The following is a 17,746-nucleotide window of genomic DNA, read 5'->3' on the forward strand; positions in this document are numbered from 1 at the left end:
TTCAAGTTACAGCAGGTTTTCATCTCAGAACCCTGGAGAAAGAGAAAAACCTTGTCAAGCAGTGAAACACCAAGAAATAAAATGAGACCATTTTTTTTTCCAGGAGCGATTGATGTTTCAGGTTTCTCAACCAGATGTCCTCGAGTGTCGGCCCCACGGGTCAGTTACTGGGGTGGGTCACCCACCATTGTGAGCCTGCCTGCGGTTTTCAGAAAGGAGATCCGGAGCAGGACCAGGCTTTGTGTGCACCCCTATTCTCCTGTGTGCCCTTTATTAATCTTTTCTTCCTCCCAAAACGATGCACTGAGGGCTGACAAGGGGCCACTCACTACGCTGGATACTGGAGACGCAGCCATAAGGAAGACAGATGCCACCCCGGCCCAACTCGTGGAGTGTTCTAGCAGGGAGGAAGGCACAATCAGTCATCAATAACTCACTTCAATTATGAGTGCTGTGTAGGAGAATCACGGGGTGATAGGGGAGTGAATGAGGGCACTTGACCCTGCACTGGGGACTGCCTTGGGAAAGTGAGGTCTGAGCCCAGGCCGATAGGGTACCCAATGGGGAGCCAGGTAAAGAAAGAAGAGGGGTCTCCCTCTTCCCCAGTTGGCCTCTTCACCCCTTCTGTCGGCCAACCAAGTACCCCTGTTCCCATTGGCATCTCGGGCTGTTGACACCACCCTGACCTTGCCCGATGCCCTGTGGTGCTGACAGCTCCACAGCCCAAGCCCAGGCTTGGACACTTGCCTCTGTTCTTGTCTGTGTCTGCCCTTGGCCTGGGTCATTCTCCATCCCACTTCTCCAGTGTGGGTGCTGACCTCCCCCTACAGGGTAGGAAGATACGTGACGGCATCACTTTCCTAAGGTTATTAGGAAGCACTTCTTTCCAAACAATTCTCTTGTGCTCTCAAGACAAGAACGCAGGGCTCAATGCAGGGTATCCGTTTGTGATATTGTCAGTAGTCATACGGGAAAGCATTTCTAGCACAGCTGCGTCTTCTTCGTGCCAAGCACACCCCCTTGGGTCTCAGCGGCCTGGTGAGCGGGACCCCCGCTTGCTGGGTCAGGGTCAAGTTGCCTCTTGCTGATGCCCTCATTCAGGCCGACAGAGACTGGAGCGAGTGATTCTACATGCTTCTCTCCAGGTAGACAAGTGGCTGCTGGATCCCTCTCTCACTCTGAATAAATTCAGTTGTTTTGCTAACCGGCCGACAGCTTTTTCCAGAATGTGACGGGGATATTTTGGGGTTTCTGTGAACAGATGCTGCAGGAAGCACAATTCATTTGTTTATTAGGATGTAACCCTGTGTTTTGGGAAACAATCTGAAAAGGAAAAATGACCTATCCAACGCCTTTTGCTTTTTTCATCAGGCCCTACGCCGTGAACAACTGCTATTACCTTTCATTTACAGAATCCCCATCTGGTTAGGTACTTTGATTTCTGTTGGCCGTAATCCAGAACGGCTGATTTAGTTTATTTTCAGGGGTTTTATTTTAAGAAACTTTTGACATTTAAGAGTTTAATTGGAACAATCTGTACCCAGAAATTTTCAAATGCAATCTAGGATTAAAAGATGTTCTTCAGAGTCTGTAGGCTTGTAGAAGAAAGCAGGGCTTTCCACATCTGGATAGGCTTTGTACTTTAGGAGTTTGTTCAAGATGTGGCAGGAGATGGGGCACCTGGCTGGCTCAGTCCGTAGAGCATGTGGTTGATCTCGGGGTTGTGAGTTCAAGCCCTAAGTTTGGTGTGGTGCCTGCTTGAAAAAAAAACTTTAGAAGGAAAAAAAAAAAAAGAGATGAAGCCTCAGGTTGGGACTTTCACCAGTGCTGAGAAGGAACAGAAGAGCTACTTCCAAAACAGACTATTTGGACCCTCAAACCCATTCTTTAAGCTCCACTGATTAGGTACAGACCGTCTGCCACAGGCCAGTTACAGAAAGACGAAGGGCACGTTTTTCCTCCCTTCGCCTAGATGTCACCAGGTGGTCAAGCCTCACTGGGATGGATTCAGGAAATCTGCCTCGTTCTCTTAACCAAAGGTCAGGCTTTCCTGGTTCTGAGAGGCAGAGAGACTTGGTTCAGAGCTTTTCCACTGACAACTGAAGTCATGGCTGAAAGTTCGAGAGCTTGGTGGGGTTAGATACTCCCAAGAAGCATTCTAGCTTCCAGAGATGGGCCTAAATCTCCAGGGACATTAGGTACAGGCCCCAGAATCCTGAGTGCTCCTGGGGAGCTAATGTTGATTTGGGATCCCTAAAATTGCAACAGATTAAAGTGAGGAGCCTCCCAGCTTCCGAGAGGAGAAGGAGAAAGGGAGAAACCGGGCCCTTCACTGCTGACAGATCCAAGGAAATGGAAGGGAGGGGTGGCTCAGTCAGTTAAGCATCCCACTCTTGATTTCAGCTCAGGTCATGATCTCATGGTTCACGGGATTGAGCCCCGTGTTGGGCTCTGTGCCGATAGCGTGGAGCCTGATTGGGATTCTCTCTCTCCCTCTCTCTCTCTCTCTCTCTGCCCCTCCCTCACTTTCTTTTTCTCGAAATAAATAATTAACATAAAAAAAAAAAAAAGAAAAGAAAAGAAATGGAAGAGAGGTTTCTGTTCACCAAGCCCTGGGTAGTGGCTTTCCAACCATACCTCCAGCCCCTGGTTCTCTCCCAAATTCCACTTGTGGTGCCAGGTTTCCCCTCATTCTCTGCTCCCCATTTCTGCAGATTGTAACTCCGTTCTCCTAGTCACCATCCCAGAGTCATTATCCACCTCACTTTCCTGACATAAGACGCAGCGATTAATTGTGATTCTTGTCCAGCTTCTGAATCTCTCTGATCCTCAGTCACATCATTTAAAGTTTATTTACTCTGGGGCGCCTGGGTGGCTCAGTCGGTTAAGCGTCCGACTTCGGCTCAGGTCACGATCTCGCGGTCCGTGAGTTCGAGCCCCGCGTCAGGCTCTGGGCTGATGGCTCAGAGCCTGGAGCCTGATTCCGATTCTGCGTCTCCCTCTCTCTCTGCCCCTCCCCCGTTCATGCTCTGTCTCTCTGTCTCAAAAATAAATAAATGTTAAAAAAAATTAAAAAAAAAATAAAGTTTATTTACTTTGAGAGAGAGAGAGAGAGAACGGGGAGGGGCAGGGAGAGAGGGAGAGAGAGAGAATCCCGAGCAGGCTCTGAACCATCATCAGGGAGCTCAACGAGGGGCTCAAACTCACAAACTGTGAGATCATGACCTGAGCTGAAATCAAGAACTGGACGCTTAACCTACTGAGCCACCCAGGCGCCCCCTCAGTCTCATCATTTAAAAAAATACCTACCTCATAGGGTTTTTAGAGAGCCTTAGATGTCAAAAGTTTGAACTTTATTGGAGAAAGAAAAGGGGGGAAAAGACGTTAACTTTAAAAAAAGGTGCTAACTTTTTAAAGCACCTACTATGTGTCCGACTCTATTAGACATTTTACATGGAAGCTTTAGACTTGATATAGTCCTCCCTCAGCTTTTGAGTTGTGACTCCTACTATTCTCCTATATGTATCTTACTCCAGGCAAACTAGACGATTGTTTCTTTCTTGAGCAAACTTGAATTCTCTTCCAATTCTTTGCCTTTGATCGTACTCTTCTTTCTACCTGGCACATCCCACCTCTCAGGGGGAAATCCTATGCATCTTTTAAGATCCATTGGTGATGTGCTCGTAAATTGTTAACAACCAGTTCTGTGAACAGAAAGAGCTTGGATTTGTAGTGTTTGCCAATTTTCATAGCTCAATACTCCCACCAAGGCCAATTTCAAGCTACCAACTTGACTTCACTTGGCTCACAACATTTCTGGAAATTTAGGTATCAGTCCTCAGAGACCAGAATGAGCTGGTTCCAGCACACCACTGAGCCTACAGTGTCACCTTTCTTGGTACCCTCCCCACCCCCCCCACCCCCCACCCCCCACCCCCCGTCTGTAGTATGCCCTCCTTGCTCTGACCTTCATTAGTAACTTGTACTCTCTCACAAAAGGTGTTCTTCATTATATTATGGTTATAATGAATCCCTGTGATCATTAACTTTTCAAGGACATGAACTGTGTGTTACTCATCTGTGTGTTCATAGTGGTGACTAACACAATGGTGTTCAATAAATATTTGCTGCCTTAGACCCGATGATGAAGATTATCACTAGGGCCTGACACACAGCTGTGGGAAGGATACAATGACATCATGCATGTAAAGCACTAACCAGAGTGCATGGCCCAGGGAGTGCTCAGTTAGTGACAGCTAATTTTACTACCGATGGTGGCTTCTTGAATTAAAGGAGCACAAATTGTAAGTTCTAACAACTCCGCCAGGCCCAAATGCACACACATTGTAATCACCCGAGGAACGTGAACAAATCCCAATGCCCAGACCAGTACATCAGACAGACATCAGTATTTTAAAATTTCCCCGAGTAATCCTGTTGTACACCAGTTTGGAGAACCATTATTCTCTATGCTTCTAGTCCTCTCCCCGGCCGATGAGTCAAGAGTGTCCAAAAAGAAAGAGAACCAGCTAGTCCTTTAAAAATCCTCCTGTTCACTAACTAATTCCAGTAAATAGAAGGAAAACTCACTTGGAGGATTGCCTTATTTGGCGATCATGTTGGGCGGAGTCACCTGGGAGGGGAAAGGCCGAGAATGAGTAATGTAGCCTTCTGTAGAGGCAGGAGACAAATACCTCTTTGTCAGCAAACTCCTGGAAGTGAAGTTTTTCTAGCTGAAGAATTTCAGAGGCATCTCATTTAAACTAGACTCGGTCCTTGGGATCAATTCATGTAGTTGAAACGGAAGTAAACTTTATTTCGGTGAGCCTCAGGCTATTTGTCCCAGTTCTTCTGTTCCCTTGATTTTTATTGTATTAAAATAGCTGAGGTATTAAGGCTCAAAATGATTCTCATCCTCACATTTGTGGTCATGAGGGCGGACTTCCTTTACGTCAAGACAATAATACATTTCTAGCTTCGAGAAACAGGTATTGCTTTCCCCTCAGAGCTAGAGAAGCTGAGCAAGGATGAAATCTGATGGGTTCAAAGTGACAGAGGAGGAAATAGGAACCCAAAGATTCCTGTCCTAACCACCTGACACACTTCATCTTTTATGGATCCTGAGTTATTGTGGTTTTGTCATTTCTCATGTTAAAGGTATTCACCAAAAAAAGAAAAATGCTTCAAAAGGATTTGATCTGAAAAGTAAGGCGACTGCGCTGTAATAGGTTTCTCCTTTTGTTTTTCAGATAAGAATGATAGCCTGGTAGTTCGCTTTAACGGAGGGGGTAGGGGAAGAGAGGAGAGCGTGAGTGTGTGAGTGTGTGTGTGTGTGTGTGTGTGTGTGTGTGTGTGTGTGTTACAGAGTCAGATTTTAGAGGTCTAATATTTCCTTCGTGCCTCACTATGAATGAGCCTTTTAAAAATGATTTTTAAATGTCTTTTTGTGGCATTAAAGAAAACGTGTATGAAAGTGGGAGGTGGCCACGGAAATTGCTCCAAGCAGCACTATTGGCTCTGTCGGACCACACCAGATGCTTTTGCAAAAGCCATGTTTATTTCTACTCTGAGTCCAACTTGGAACTTTCTTCTAGAGACTCTGGATTGTCTTTGAAATAAACATTTGTAGCTATGCTATTCAGTAGATTATGATTCTTTTTCTCCTATGGTATATGCATAGGATATCATTTAAATATGTGGATGTGGTTTTTTTTTTTTTTTTTTTTGCTCCTAAGTAAAATGAGCCTTTAAAAGAAATCTTGGCAGAACCTCAGATTTCAGATTGAGACTCTATAATACCATAAACCTTTCAAATTCATGTCATCATCAGAATTCTGGCTGCTATGTGAATCAGCCCCAAAACGACGACTCGCCTTTCTATTACTCTTTCTCTGTTCTAATGGTATAAATTTACGAAGGACATGAAATTCATTCCCAAGTACCGCCACCAGGGACCCCTGAATAACGCTATGAGTAGAGCTCTGAACCAGGAATCAAGAAATCTACTGTTATCCCCAAACATCACAGTGATATCAAGATATGAGATAAAGTTGCAGTAGAATAGAATCAGACTGACCAGAAGATCTAGCAGATTCCGCTTCTTGCTGCAAAGCTGAACGGAGACCATAGCCGTAGAAATAGAAAAGTTCCATCTTCAGGTCTTACACATCATGCTCTGTTCTTTGCACAAGGGCTCTGAGATCATCTTTCTGCCAGGCTGGTTGTACAACCGTGCAAGAAGCATCTCAGACTCCCCTTTTCTTGAGACAATGGCAAGGTTGCACAAGTTCCCCGAACGCTTTAACATCTAGGCCCTGCCCAGAATCATAGTCACTGCAAGCCCCATTGTATGGCAGTTAAATGGTAAAACGGATGATAAACCAAGGTCCGGTTTGGTCGCGGGGGTGAATTGGGACTAGGAAAAGAGGGAGGGGACTATCGTTATCGCAAAAATTGTCTGAAGGGGAGAAGAGAAATGGATGGCTCCAATTCTCTGAGTGCCTGAGTCAGGAATCTTTGGAAGTCTCATTAACTGGGGCTAAGGAAGGCAGCGTTTAATACACTAAAACAGCAATTTGCTTGCAAATATACCCCTTTTAAAGAAATTTTTAAAATTTTTACTTATTTTGACAGAGAGAGAGAGAGAAAGAGACACCGAGCGTGGGAGGGACAGAGAGAAAGATAGAGAATCCCAAGCAGGCTTCGCACCGTCAGTGCAGAGCCCAATGCGGGGCTTGATCTCGTGAACCGTGAGACCCTGACCTGAACCGACATCAAGGGTCAGACACTTAACCAACCGAGCCACCCAGGCAGCCCACAAATATTCCCCATCTTAAGCCTGGAAATACCTAGACAGAAATAGGCCCGTTTTTAGGTGTTCACCTATTATGAAAGATGTCAAGATGCTGAAATTCTAATTTCGGAAGATCTAACATCCTCTCAGGTTTACGGCAAATAAAGGCAGGATACCCAATGTCCACATGTGAGAGAAAGACACTGCTTATCAAGTGAGATTGGTTTCAACTGCCTCTAACAAACAAATGACGTTGACTTAAAGAAGACAGAATTTCCTTCTCTCTCGTCCTATAAAAGAACAACTCTAGGGCTGTTATGGCAATGGCATGGTCTTAGGGCCCCAGGCTACACCATCCTGGGCACATGGTTTCCACCTCACAATTCAAGATGGCTGTTTGAGATCCACCTACAGAAAGGAGGAAGGGAAGAAGGCGGAGATGGAGAAGCTAAGAGCACATATCAGCTGTCTTTTTGGCAAGTTTTCCAGAAACTGTCTTCCTTTCCTATTACTTAGACATAATTGAGCCCAGTTAACCATATATATATATGTGCAAGGGAACCTGGAAGATATGGTGTTTTCAACAGGTGGTCACAGCCAGGTAAATACTGGAAGTTCTGCCCTAAGCAAGAAGAGAACAGATACTGAGGTAGGAACTCAGCAGAGTCTGCCACAGTCTGAGTAATGTCAGGGCCGATATTCAGGGTCAAGATGCTGCCACAGTTAAATCGAAAGCCTAGAGTTCAGGAGGCCTAGGTCCTATCTCACTTCTCCCCAAGTATCCAAGTGACCTTAGTAATCTCATCTTTAAAATAATAGGTATGAAGGGGCGCCTGGGTGGCTCAGTCGGCTAAGCACCTGACTCTTGGTTTCAGCTCAGGTCATGATCTCACGGTTCATGAGTTCAAGCCCCACGTCAGGCTCCATGCTGTCATGCTTGGGATTCTTTCTCTCCCTCTCTCTCTGCCCCATCCCTGCTTGTGCTCTTCCTCTCTCTCTCCCAAAACAAATAAACAAGCTTAGAAAAAATAATAGATAAGGCATGACTAAAAATTAAATGGTGTAACACAGAATATTATAAGCATATAAGATAGCTATTAGTTTAAATGCTGAATTAATTACCTGATCTAAAGCACATAACTTATGAAATTCAGATACACCAACAGGAGAAAACAGAATGGCCAAATCTCTGAGTTGAAAGGGGCGTTCAAAGGTGTCTAATTCAACCTCTCTCCCGGTATAAGAATCTCTGCCACAGTAACCCTAACAGATGGTCCCCCGTCTTCTGCTTCATCGCTTCTAGAATGTGTTTTTGTAGTTCCATTGATGGACAGCTCCTATTGTCAGATAGTGTATCTGAGTAGTGATCTAAAAGCTCCCTCCCCTGAACCTGTGTCTCCTGAAATAACGGAGAACAAAGCCGTTCTTTCCTCCTCATGACAGTCCTTCAACTATTGGAAGACAGCTCTTATGTCATCCTATGGTCTTCTCCCCTTCACGCTAAACATTCCCGATTGTTGCAACTGTTTCTTAAATAACCAGGTGTCCATCCCTCTCACCATCTGGACATCTTTCTCTAGATCACTGTTTCTGGAACTCTGCTGACTATGACCCACAGAAAGAAATCCATTTTATATATCATCAGTATGCATATCCATGCATGTAAGCCGAAGCACAAGTTCCAGAAAACAATAAGTAGCCTTATTAGCTGCCACAAACTTTTATTTTTCTATTCAACTCTATGGTGTTCTATTTTATTTTTTTGAAAGGCTGGTTTGCTATCCACTCAGTGGATTTTATGCTCGTAAGTGACAACCCATGGTTTGAAAATCACTACTCCAGGGTGCCTGGCTGGCTCAATCAATTGGTAAGCATGCGACTCTTGATCTCAGGGTAGTGAGTTCAAGCCCCATGTTGGGCATAGAGCTTACTCAAAAAAAGAAAATCTCTACTCCAGATATGCTCTGGCCCGTAGATATTCTTAGAAGGGGGTACCTTGATACAGCAGACTGATTTGAGTGAGCAAAAGGAGCCTCCACTTCCTGAGTCCAAAACTTGGTGTCTTTAAGGTAATCTAAACGCATTAATTTTCAGAGTAACACCATCACACCATTGGCTGAACATTTGAGTCAGTTATAATTGACTTTCTCCATATGAGCAACTTCCAAGCCTGCTTTCTCCCACCCTCTGCTTGTGTAATTGATTTTTTTTTTTAATCTACATGCAGAGCTTTAATTTAATCCTGTCAAACCTCGTCTTTTTTGGTCTCAACTTTTTTGAATGTTTCAAAAACTTTTTGGATAATTTTCATCATCAATCCTTCCAACTTTATAGCATATGCATGTTATATAAGTAAACTTTCCATAGAATAAGAAGGTTTTTTTTTATGGTTTTGCTTTCAAAGATGACTGTTTACCTAAAACTTTGCCTCTATTATAGCCGTTCATAAACAAACAGTTGAAACATAAGCCCAAAAGACAGAGATCAATGGTACTGGACAAGAAAATAACATTTCTGAGAGGTGGAACTTGAGATTATTATTTATCATATAGGTTTTCTACTTAAACTCCATTCAGATAATGTCTGCCCATCATGTGGCAAGAGAATGCCCACATTCTTCAACTTGGTGGGCGCTCCATTTATGAAGATCAAACATATACGGGCTATACTGCTAAGGTCTAGGAGAATCCTTCCCCACCCCTGAAACCCAGCAGAGACAGAGATCTCCAGATATAGTGGCTAGGAGGTAAAGTTAGGACAAGTGTGAAGGATTTTCATTCGTTCATCTATTCATCTATTTATTCTATAGATGTTTGCTGTGGCAGACAGCAAGGAGGAAAAACAGAGTCCTAGATTAGGCTGTGAGGTGTGGAGGACAGAAGAAATGCAAGGCAGTGAGGTCAAAGGCAATCACCTTCTACTTAGGGCCTGTACTAATCAGGCACTAAGTCTCAAAGAGCTCCAGAAATAAGGCCTTAAGGGTTGGTAAGAGTTAGCCAGACAAAGAGAGGCCACATACTTGAAGGCTTAGAGGTGAGAAAAACGTGGGGACTTAATGAATGGCAAAAGACAAGCACACTCCTAGAGTATTTACTTACCACATGTCCAGGCTAAGGCTGCAATGAGGACACCAGAGAAGATGGCCTCCGTCCATTGCTGTGGAGGAAAACGGGGGTCTACTGAGGCTCCTGCAGAGTGTAGGGGCAGCTTGGGGACACTTAATGCATTTGCTACTTGTGAGTTCTACATTCTTATCCGATCGATAGGAGCTAAAAGCTGTTGGCCAGAGAGAGAGAGAAAGAAGGGGAGGATGGGAGGGGCAGAGAGAGAGGGAGACACAGAATCCGAAGCAGGCTCCAGGCTCTGAGCTGTCAGCACAGAGCCCAACGTGGGGCTCGAACTCACAAACCACAAGATCACGACCTGAGCCGAAGTCAGACGCATAACCAACTGAGCCACCCAGGCCCCCAACAGATAGTATTTGCTTTTTCCTTTTACAAAATTGACCAAACCAAAAGGGGGAAAACGTTTGTAGGTGGAAGGAAAGAGACTAGTCTTCAAGGAATAAGAAAACTCATGAATATCAAGAAGACAGGGAAAAAAATTTTTTAATACGTATATATCTATTCACACACACACCCTCCCCCAACATCACCGTTTCTATATCTCAACTTCTCAGGAATAACCAAGAATTTGTAGAGAAAAAAGTATAAAAGGAAATATTGCTGGCTCTTCTTCAAGATGTTTACTAAAATCCTTGCATTATAAAAATGCTTGCAATTTTTTGCTGTCAAATAGAAGAAACATGATAAAAGAACACTGAGTAGAGTTATACTTTGTACTTAAAATATTATGCAAGCTTGAGAATTCAGAAAGCTACACATGATTCTGTACGCAACCTTCAGAAATATTAACAATCTGTACTGACAAACAGGGCCCTCTAATTTCCTCTTTTATGCTACCAGATTGATGTAGAAACTGGGAAAAGAATGTTCAGGTTGACATGAATAGAGAGAACATTATTAAATGAGTAACAGGATAATTAAAGCATGAAGTCTTCTATATCTTGAGATAATGGTAACAGTAAGTGTAGTTTTAGTTCATTAATTGGTTACGAACAATTTACCTTTGTGACTATCATATATTTGAATATGGAATACTTTATGCTTTGCTAGAAACTGAGAATGGAATTATCATGGAGCTTGTAAAACAAATAGGTTTTGGCCACCAAAAAAATGTAATTACAAGTCAGAAAACCCAGAATAAGTCGGTCTGACAGAGATAATTTTCCCCTCCACACAATAGAATTTGTCAAGATTTATGGAGAGAGGGTAACTCTCCCTTCTACTAAAAGGTTTCCATTTCAAAACCTTTTTACCACACGAGAAAATGTTTCATGACATTTGGGATGTGATGCGTTTGTAACCAAAAACAATATTGCCCAGGTTGTGGGGTCACATACCTTACTCATCAGACCCAAGCTCTGACAATTTTTGGCAATTTCCAAATATCAAACTCACCCTCAAAGTGGGAAAACTTGTCAATGTGATAATATTCAAAAGAAAGTGCCAGAGACTTAGAAAGTAATTCCAGAGGAGAAATCCCAGAAGCGTTGTAAGTTAAGTCAGCAGCATTAGAATAAATGTGTGGTGGTATTATGTCCCTATCTCCCAAGATACCTTGAAGGGGATTTGCCCATTTAGATGGTTACGTTCTGAGAGATTTGCTAAAAAACCTGCCTCTTACCTTTAGTCATACCTTACAGACTTACTGCAGAAGAAATCCAATGTTCTGGACTCAGAGAATGATGACAAGAAGCACATCGAAGAACTGTCTTGCAGCTTGAAATTGATTTTCAAATTAATTTCCGAAGCGAATCATAACTATGTATACAAAGAATGCATAAGAATGAAAATGGTGGGAAATTCACCAAACCTTAAAATGGATGAGATTATAGGGGATTTTATCCTCCATTCCTTTAAAGTTTACTTCCTGCATTTCCCACAATGATTATTTAATACTTTGGTAATCAAGATCAAAGAGAAGTTTGAAACTGGAAACACTATTTGTTCTATCTGCATATGTATTCCTTTTCCCCTGTGTGGTAGGATATCATCCCAAATATTTGAGCTGGTTCAAGTTCCATTTATTGTTCTCAACAGCAATTTCCTAGGTAGACTAGGAAACAAAATGAGAAATGGAAACTAAAATACAAATCACCTTTTTGCAACATAGATTTCCTTCCGCCTCTACTGCAAAGCAATCTAAATACACTTTTACTCTCAGGGGCAGAGAACCCAGGTGTTTCTTTGGTGTTTTCACTAAGAGGGAAACGGTAGATGGGGGGGCCACTGTCCTTTTAGTAACCCTCCCTCCCCTTTCCTTCCCCCGCCCCCAGGTAATTCAGTCTCCTTCCATTATATACTGGATATTTAGAGCTCCAAATGGTCCTCTGCCTGATACCCAGGGCAGTCATTTCTACATTTTTCACCAATCCCGCTAGCCCTTCAAGATAAACAGCTATTTTAGAAGTTGCTTCCAAGGAACCTGGAGCCTCCTTGGCTGTCACTTCTGGGCCTCAGAGAATTTCCTCAGGGGCTCTTCAAAACTGAAGAGGAGGGGGCCAACTTTGGTGAGCCATAGCTCCAGCTAGCCCTCTTTCCTCAAAGAGGAGGAAAAGGACTCCTCGGCTAGGTTAAAAGGGGATCTGTGTTTATAACCGAGATGCATGGTGACCTTCTCCCGAGGTCTGCTATGGAAGAGAAAGTCCCAGGACCCCTTCCTCCTTCTCCAAATCCAGTAGACCCAGTGCCAGGAAGTGACCTTGAAAAGTCTCTGTTCCACCTGTTGCGGGGGGAGTTGACTGGCTAATCACGAATACCTCAGAAAGGTTGTGATTCGAATCCAGTTTATCTTAATGTACTTCAGGATATAATGGGACACACGGGAGAACCTTCTCTCTGGCCTCCTTAGTAAGGAGAGTTGTGCTTTTCCAGGCTAGGTCTGTTTTTTATCTGGGAATGATGAATCTTGTAACAGTTCCTGCTTCCTGTTTGGAGGCTTGGCAAATGTGTAGCCTCCTTGAAGCAAATATCTAGGGCTTATCGGGTGTACTTTGTACACTAATCTCGCTCTAGTTCCCAACTTACTTTACTACGTTTATTTCCTTCTTTGTTGTTTCTCTTAACTTGTTTTTAGAGTATTGTCCTTACTTGTTTTATTTTGTTATATTGTATGTCCCTTTAAAAACTTCTTACCATCTTTCTGGGGACAAAGTGGGATATAAATAAAGCCAAATTGATTTTTTAAATATATATGGTAGGGGTGTTCATTTTTCTGCTATTTCTGTCTTCTCATCGCAGTTTCCCCCTAAATCCAAAAGTAGATCCCAACTCTACAATTCTGATTATGCAAATACGTCAAACTTCAAAAATGTGGTAGGATGAAATTCTAAATCTTTCGTAAGCAGGGATCAGGTCTGATTAGGCGCAATGCAACTACAGAGGGTGAAGCAGCCTGGGCCGGGAATTCTGCTTCCAGCTCTGCTGAGAACTAGGTGTGTGACCTTGGGCAGGGTGCCTTTCTCTGGATCTCAATTTCCTTGTTTATAAAATGAAGGAGTTGGACCAGGTCACCGTTCAAATCCCTTCCAGCTCTGAAATTCATTGACTCTCTGACCCACTGGGGCGCTTAATAAATAACAAGCACGCTTTCAGAGAACCTCAAGAATGACTTGTGTTTGGGACACTTTGGTCAACAAATATTTATTTACTTGGCATCCACCTGGAATGTGGCTGTGGTGAGGGACAAATCAGAGATGGTCCCCTGTGGGTCCTGCGGAGGCCCCAGACCTAAAGGGGAGACTTAGACACTTTGTCCCCACTGCCTGAGGGTTCCAAGTTTTTACAAGATCACTAGAAGCTGAAACTCCTTGCCAACAAAAAGAACCAAAGGCCTGGGGGCGGGGGGGGGGGGGGGGGGGAGAGAAGCATGGCATTCATGAGAAAGGGAGTTCATCTATTTTTAGAGGGAGAAAATTGTGTAGTCCTTTAGAGTAGGGGGGGTAGAGGATTTTGTTTTAATTAAACAAGGTCAAGGGCTAAGTTTAATACTCTATAAGTCAATAAGCACCTGGTTATTCTGTGCAGTTTAGTTTTGCTACGAAATTGTTATGTTTGGTGTATTTTCCCTTTAAAATTAACCATTGTTAATTATAAATGTGCTGATTGATTTTTGTTCTAAATTGTTTGCACTTTTCAACACACACGGAATTCTAAGCTGCTGATGGCGTCTTTTAGGGTTTGCCAGTTTATGAGGAATGAAGCCAAGTTAAGAATAAGCCATCAATACTGCAAAAAAGCTCGTGTGTCCATTAAACGTCCCGTAATTACAAGAAGCATCCACCCACTTTCAGAAAAAGGCTGAGAAAGAAAGGAGGAGAAATTCTTGCCAGATACAATTTTTTGCCACACACACGTAAGTAACCTCATATTCCTTATTTTTGCAAACCATTCCAGGAAGAGTCCTTAGACTTACTCTTGAATTATAATCATCTCAGGATCTTGAAATACTGAGGATTTCTCTTGGGACAACACATCCTTACCTTTCTAGAGGCCATATTGTTGAATTTTGCATCATAAGTATTAACAGGCGGAGGCAGGTTTCTGCTCATGTTTTAGAGGGTAGATGTGTCAGAGGCAGAGTTGGGCAAAGGTCGTGCCATCTGGAGGAGGAGGGACGTGCTCACAGAACCCCAGACCAAACATCTGGACAAACACCTGAAAATCTTTTCCTGTCCTGCAAAATTTAAAACCATATCCCCAACATCAGTGGCCACGTGTGCTTTGTAATTTCAACAAATTCCGGAGCACCATAATTCATGCTTATGCCTTCTGGCCCGGGAGCTATATAGCGCTCTGACTACTTCCTGCTTCTCAACAAGCATTTCGATTTCCTTCCATCCTTCCAAATGGAAATGAACTTGAAGTCTTTTTTTCTTTTTTCTTAATTGTATCTCTCAAAATCTTTGCCTGAGCGATAGCTGGCAAAGGAGGACTTGGCTTTAGACAAGACCTCTGGGAGATTAAAATAGGCTGGAGTCATTTCCATTCTTTGAAGGCCCTGGTCTAATATTCTTGTAATGGAGACATTCAAATAGGGTCAAAATATTTGGTGTTTGTTTTTTTTTTTTTAAATGCTTAGTTTTCATAAGCTGAAACTCTTAATGTGCACACGCGAAAATACAATGCAATAAGAAATAATAACGTGACTAGTAAAAATAATAATGCAATAAAATAAGGCTAGACAGTTGCAGAACTTATCAAAATATTAACTGATAATACATAACCATTGGTGTGGCTTGTTATGGGGCTAAGTTAAAGTTGTGTGAAGATCATTTCATTTTAATCCCATCCGTGTGTTTAACTTCAACTGAAGAGAAAGGTAAAGCTCTTCCAAATAAACCTGAGGCCTCAGAGCAGTGCCCCCCTCCTCCAACCTTGGAGTTGTGACATAAGACGGACTTTAAAGTCTTCAGGTTACTTGTAGACACCACCCTCATCAGGTACAGTTATCTTAAAACTGGGGAACTAAAAAGTGGTCACACCTTTCCTATCCATTTGCTGGAGTTTCAAATGACATTGTTTTATCCTACGCATTCTTTTCTTTTGAAGACACCAGCTCTCCTATGAATAGCTTTTTATATTCCTTATCCCTTTCTTGGATCTCTCGTAGCTCTGGAGAGCACCCAACTCGATGATGTCACGAGGAGGCAAGTTCGGGCCTCGCCTGGAGCGTCCTATTGGTGGTCATTGGCAGGCCTCCTCTCCCGTCTTCTCGACGGTGCCCCTGTTCCGTTCAGTCAGCAAACCAGTCGCCCCTCCCTGTCTTTTGTGGGGCCTCCCCCATTGATAACTAATATCCACAATCTTTCTGTTGTCTTCGACTCTCCGTGAGAGAAGCGAACCAAAAATACGTTGGGGTGTCGGTACCCCAGAAACTGTGACCTCTCTATCTGTTAATCTGTACATATTTTGAAAGATAATGCTTGACTGATTGCTACTTAAGCAGATTCCCTTCCCCACTCTGACTCTAAGGGAGACTTTTCTCAGAGCCTGTCTGCAAGGCAAACAATATGCTGATCTTAATAATTAAAGCACTTCCTGCCAGGATGCATTTTCAGTTGGAGGCTGTAAGTGCTCCAGAAAATATAAATTGGTCTAGTCATTACCCTTCCCCCAATGCCTGGATCAGTGATGAAGCCAGGAACCTTTTTTATATAATAGCTTCAAATATTTGATTTCTTGAGACTAATGATTAGATGCTCCTTGCCATGATGCATTGACAAAAAAAAAAAAAAAGGCAACAGTGGGAGTTCTAGATTGAGAAGTACACATGGAAGAGATAAACAGATGACTGTAGGATATCATTCGCTGTAAGGATCTCATAATCAGTTAAACATTTTTTATTTTGTTGAAGATACAGCTGAAAAGCCTTATGAACGTCTCATCTTAAATCGTATGTAATCTTTTTTAAATATGCCAACACAAAACATTTTTTTTTTTTTTCATTTGGGGGAAGAGGTTTCAGAAGAAAAAAATGAGAGAAAAGACAATAAATGGCTCCCTTTTATATCCTTAGGTCTCCTACATGCTGTTAGCGCTCCACAGCTCCCGTCCTGTGAATACCAGGCAGGAGCAGGCAGAGGGAGTGAGAAGCACTCAAACAAGTCAGGGCTACGTTCAAATTCTGACTCCAGCAATGACCAGTCAGTGAGACCCAGAGTACATTACTTGATCGCTCTGGGCCTCCATGTACTCCTAGAGCGTTTGTGAGAATGAAAAGGAAGAAAATACCTGGTTTTCCTGAAATAAATTTGTGGTAGACCGTGCTAATCCCCATTCCTCTGAGACGGGGAAGGTTCTGGAGAATGTGAAGAGCTTCTCTCACGGTCTCAGTTTGATAATGTCTTCAGAAGAAATAGTACTACCATGAGGAGGAGTCTTGACATTTTGTGGCGGGCAATATGGAGCACTTACCAGTGCCCACCTATTCCCGCTTCCTCAACCTGGCCGCCCACTGCCACCCACTTGCGGCCACTTGAGTTATAGTCATCGACATCTCTTTGCCTTTCCTTCTCCCAGGTCAGCAAGCAGTCAAAAAGCAGGTGTGGTTGGTGCCACAAGATGGACAAGAATCCTCAACCCTATGAGACAGACGCTGAGTGCGTCCAAATTATCATGAAGTGGTCGTTAAAAAGAGATCTCACTTCTTGCTTCTGACTATTTTTGAGGAGACTTATTAATTGGCGTGAGTAATGCTTTCCTTATAGATCTCATAAAATTTTACATTTGTCTGTCTGTGTTTTCCACTGCTAAGTTTCGGGAGCCAGGACTTGTGTTGACCCCGTTCAGGACCCACGGCACCAACCCTGCATTCACTGTGCTTCCTGATCCATCTGTCACATAAAAAGGCTTGTCTCCTGGGTGCTCCTTTCCAAAGTTTCTCCTCCCGATGTCAAGGACTGTGAAGATGACTTAGGATAGTTGTATCAGGTGGGAGGAGATATAAGCTCTTACTAGACATTTAGGAATAGGTAACGATCAGTCAAAAATCGAAATAAATTAGGATTCTCTGCCTTGGGTTTACTAGTGGAGGCTTCCTCTTCTCCCTGCTCCATGGTCCTCTCTCGAATTCTCTAAGCTGAATTAGAGTTAGGGTTTGTGGGTTTCTCCTATCGGGGCTGAGGCTTTTTCTACCAACTCACTCTCTTTTACATCCTTCTCTGCTGTTTCTTCCTTGTTTCTGTTCATCGCTTTTTCTTGTCTCCTTTTCTGACACCGGCCTTATTTCTTGCCTTTTAATTTCTCATTTCTCATCTTTCCCATAAAAGGAATAAGCTTCATCGTTGCTGACCAAGTCTATTTTTTGTTCTCTGTGGGCTTATGCTGGAAC

General features: G+C 43.1%; 1 long non-coding RNA gene across 1 annotated transcript in view; it reads left to right on the plus strand.

Annotated features, from left to right (window-relative positions):
- LOC113600636 (uncharacterized) overlaps window positions 1-17,527 on the plus strand; it is a 114,043-nt gene extending 96,516 nt beyond the window's left edge. Inside the window, exon 5 of the long non-coding RNA XR_003421732.2 lies at window positions 16,433-17,527. This is a non-coding gene — a long non-coding RNA (uncharacterized LOC113600636). The remainder of the gene's footprint in view (window positions 1-16,432) is intronic.
- Window positions 17,528-17,746: the final 219 nt, after the last annotated feature.

This window comes from Acinonyx jubatus, chromosome F2 (genome assembly GCF_027475565.1).
Source record: "Acinonyx jubatus isolate Ajub_Pintada_27869175 chromosome F2, VMU_Ajub_asm_v1.0, whole genome shotgun sequence".
NCBI classification, from domain to species: Eukaryota; Metazoa; Chordata; class Mammalia; order Carnivora; family Felidae; genus Acinonyx; species Acinonyx jubatus.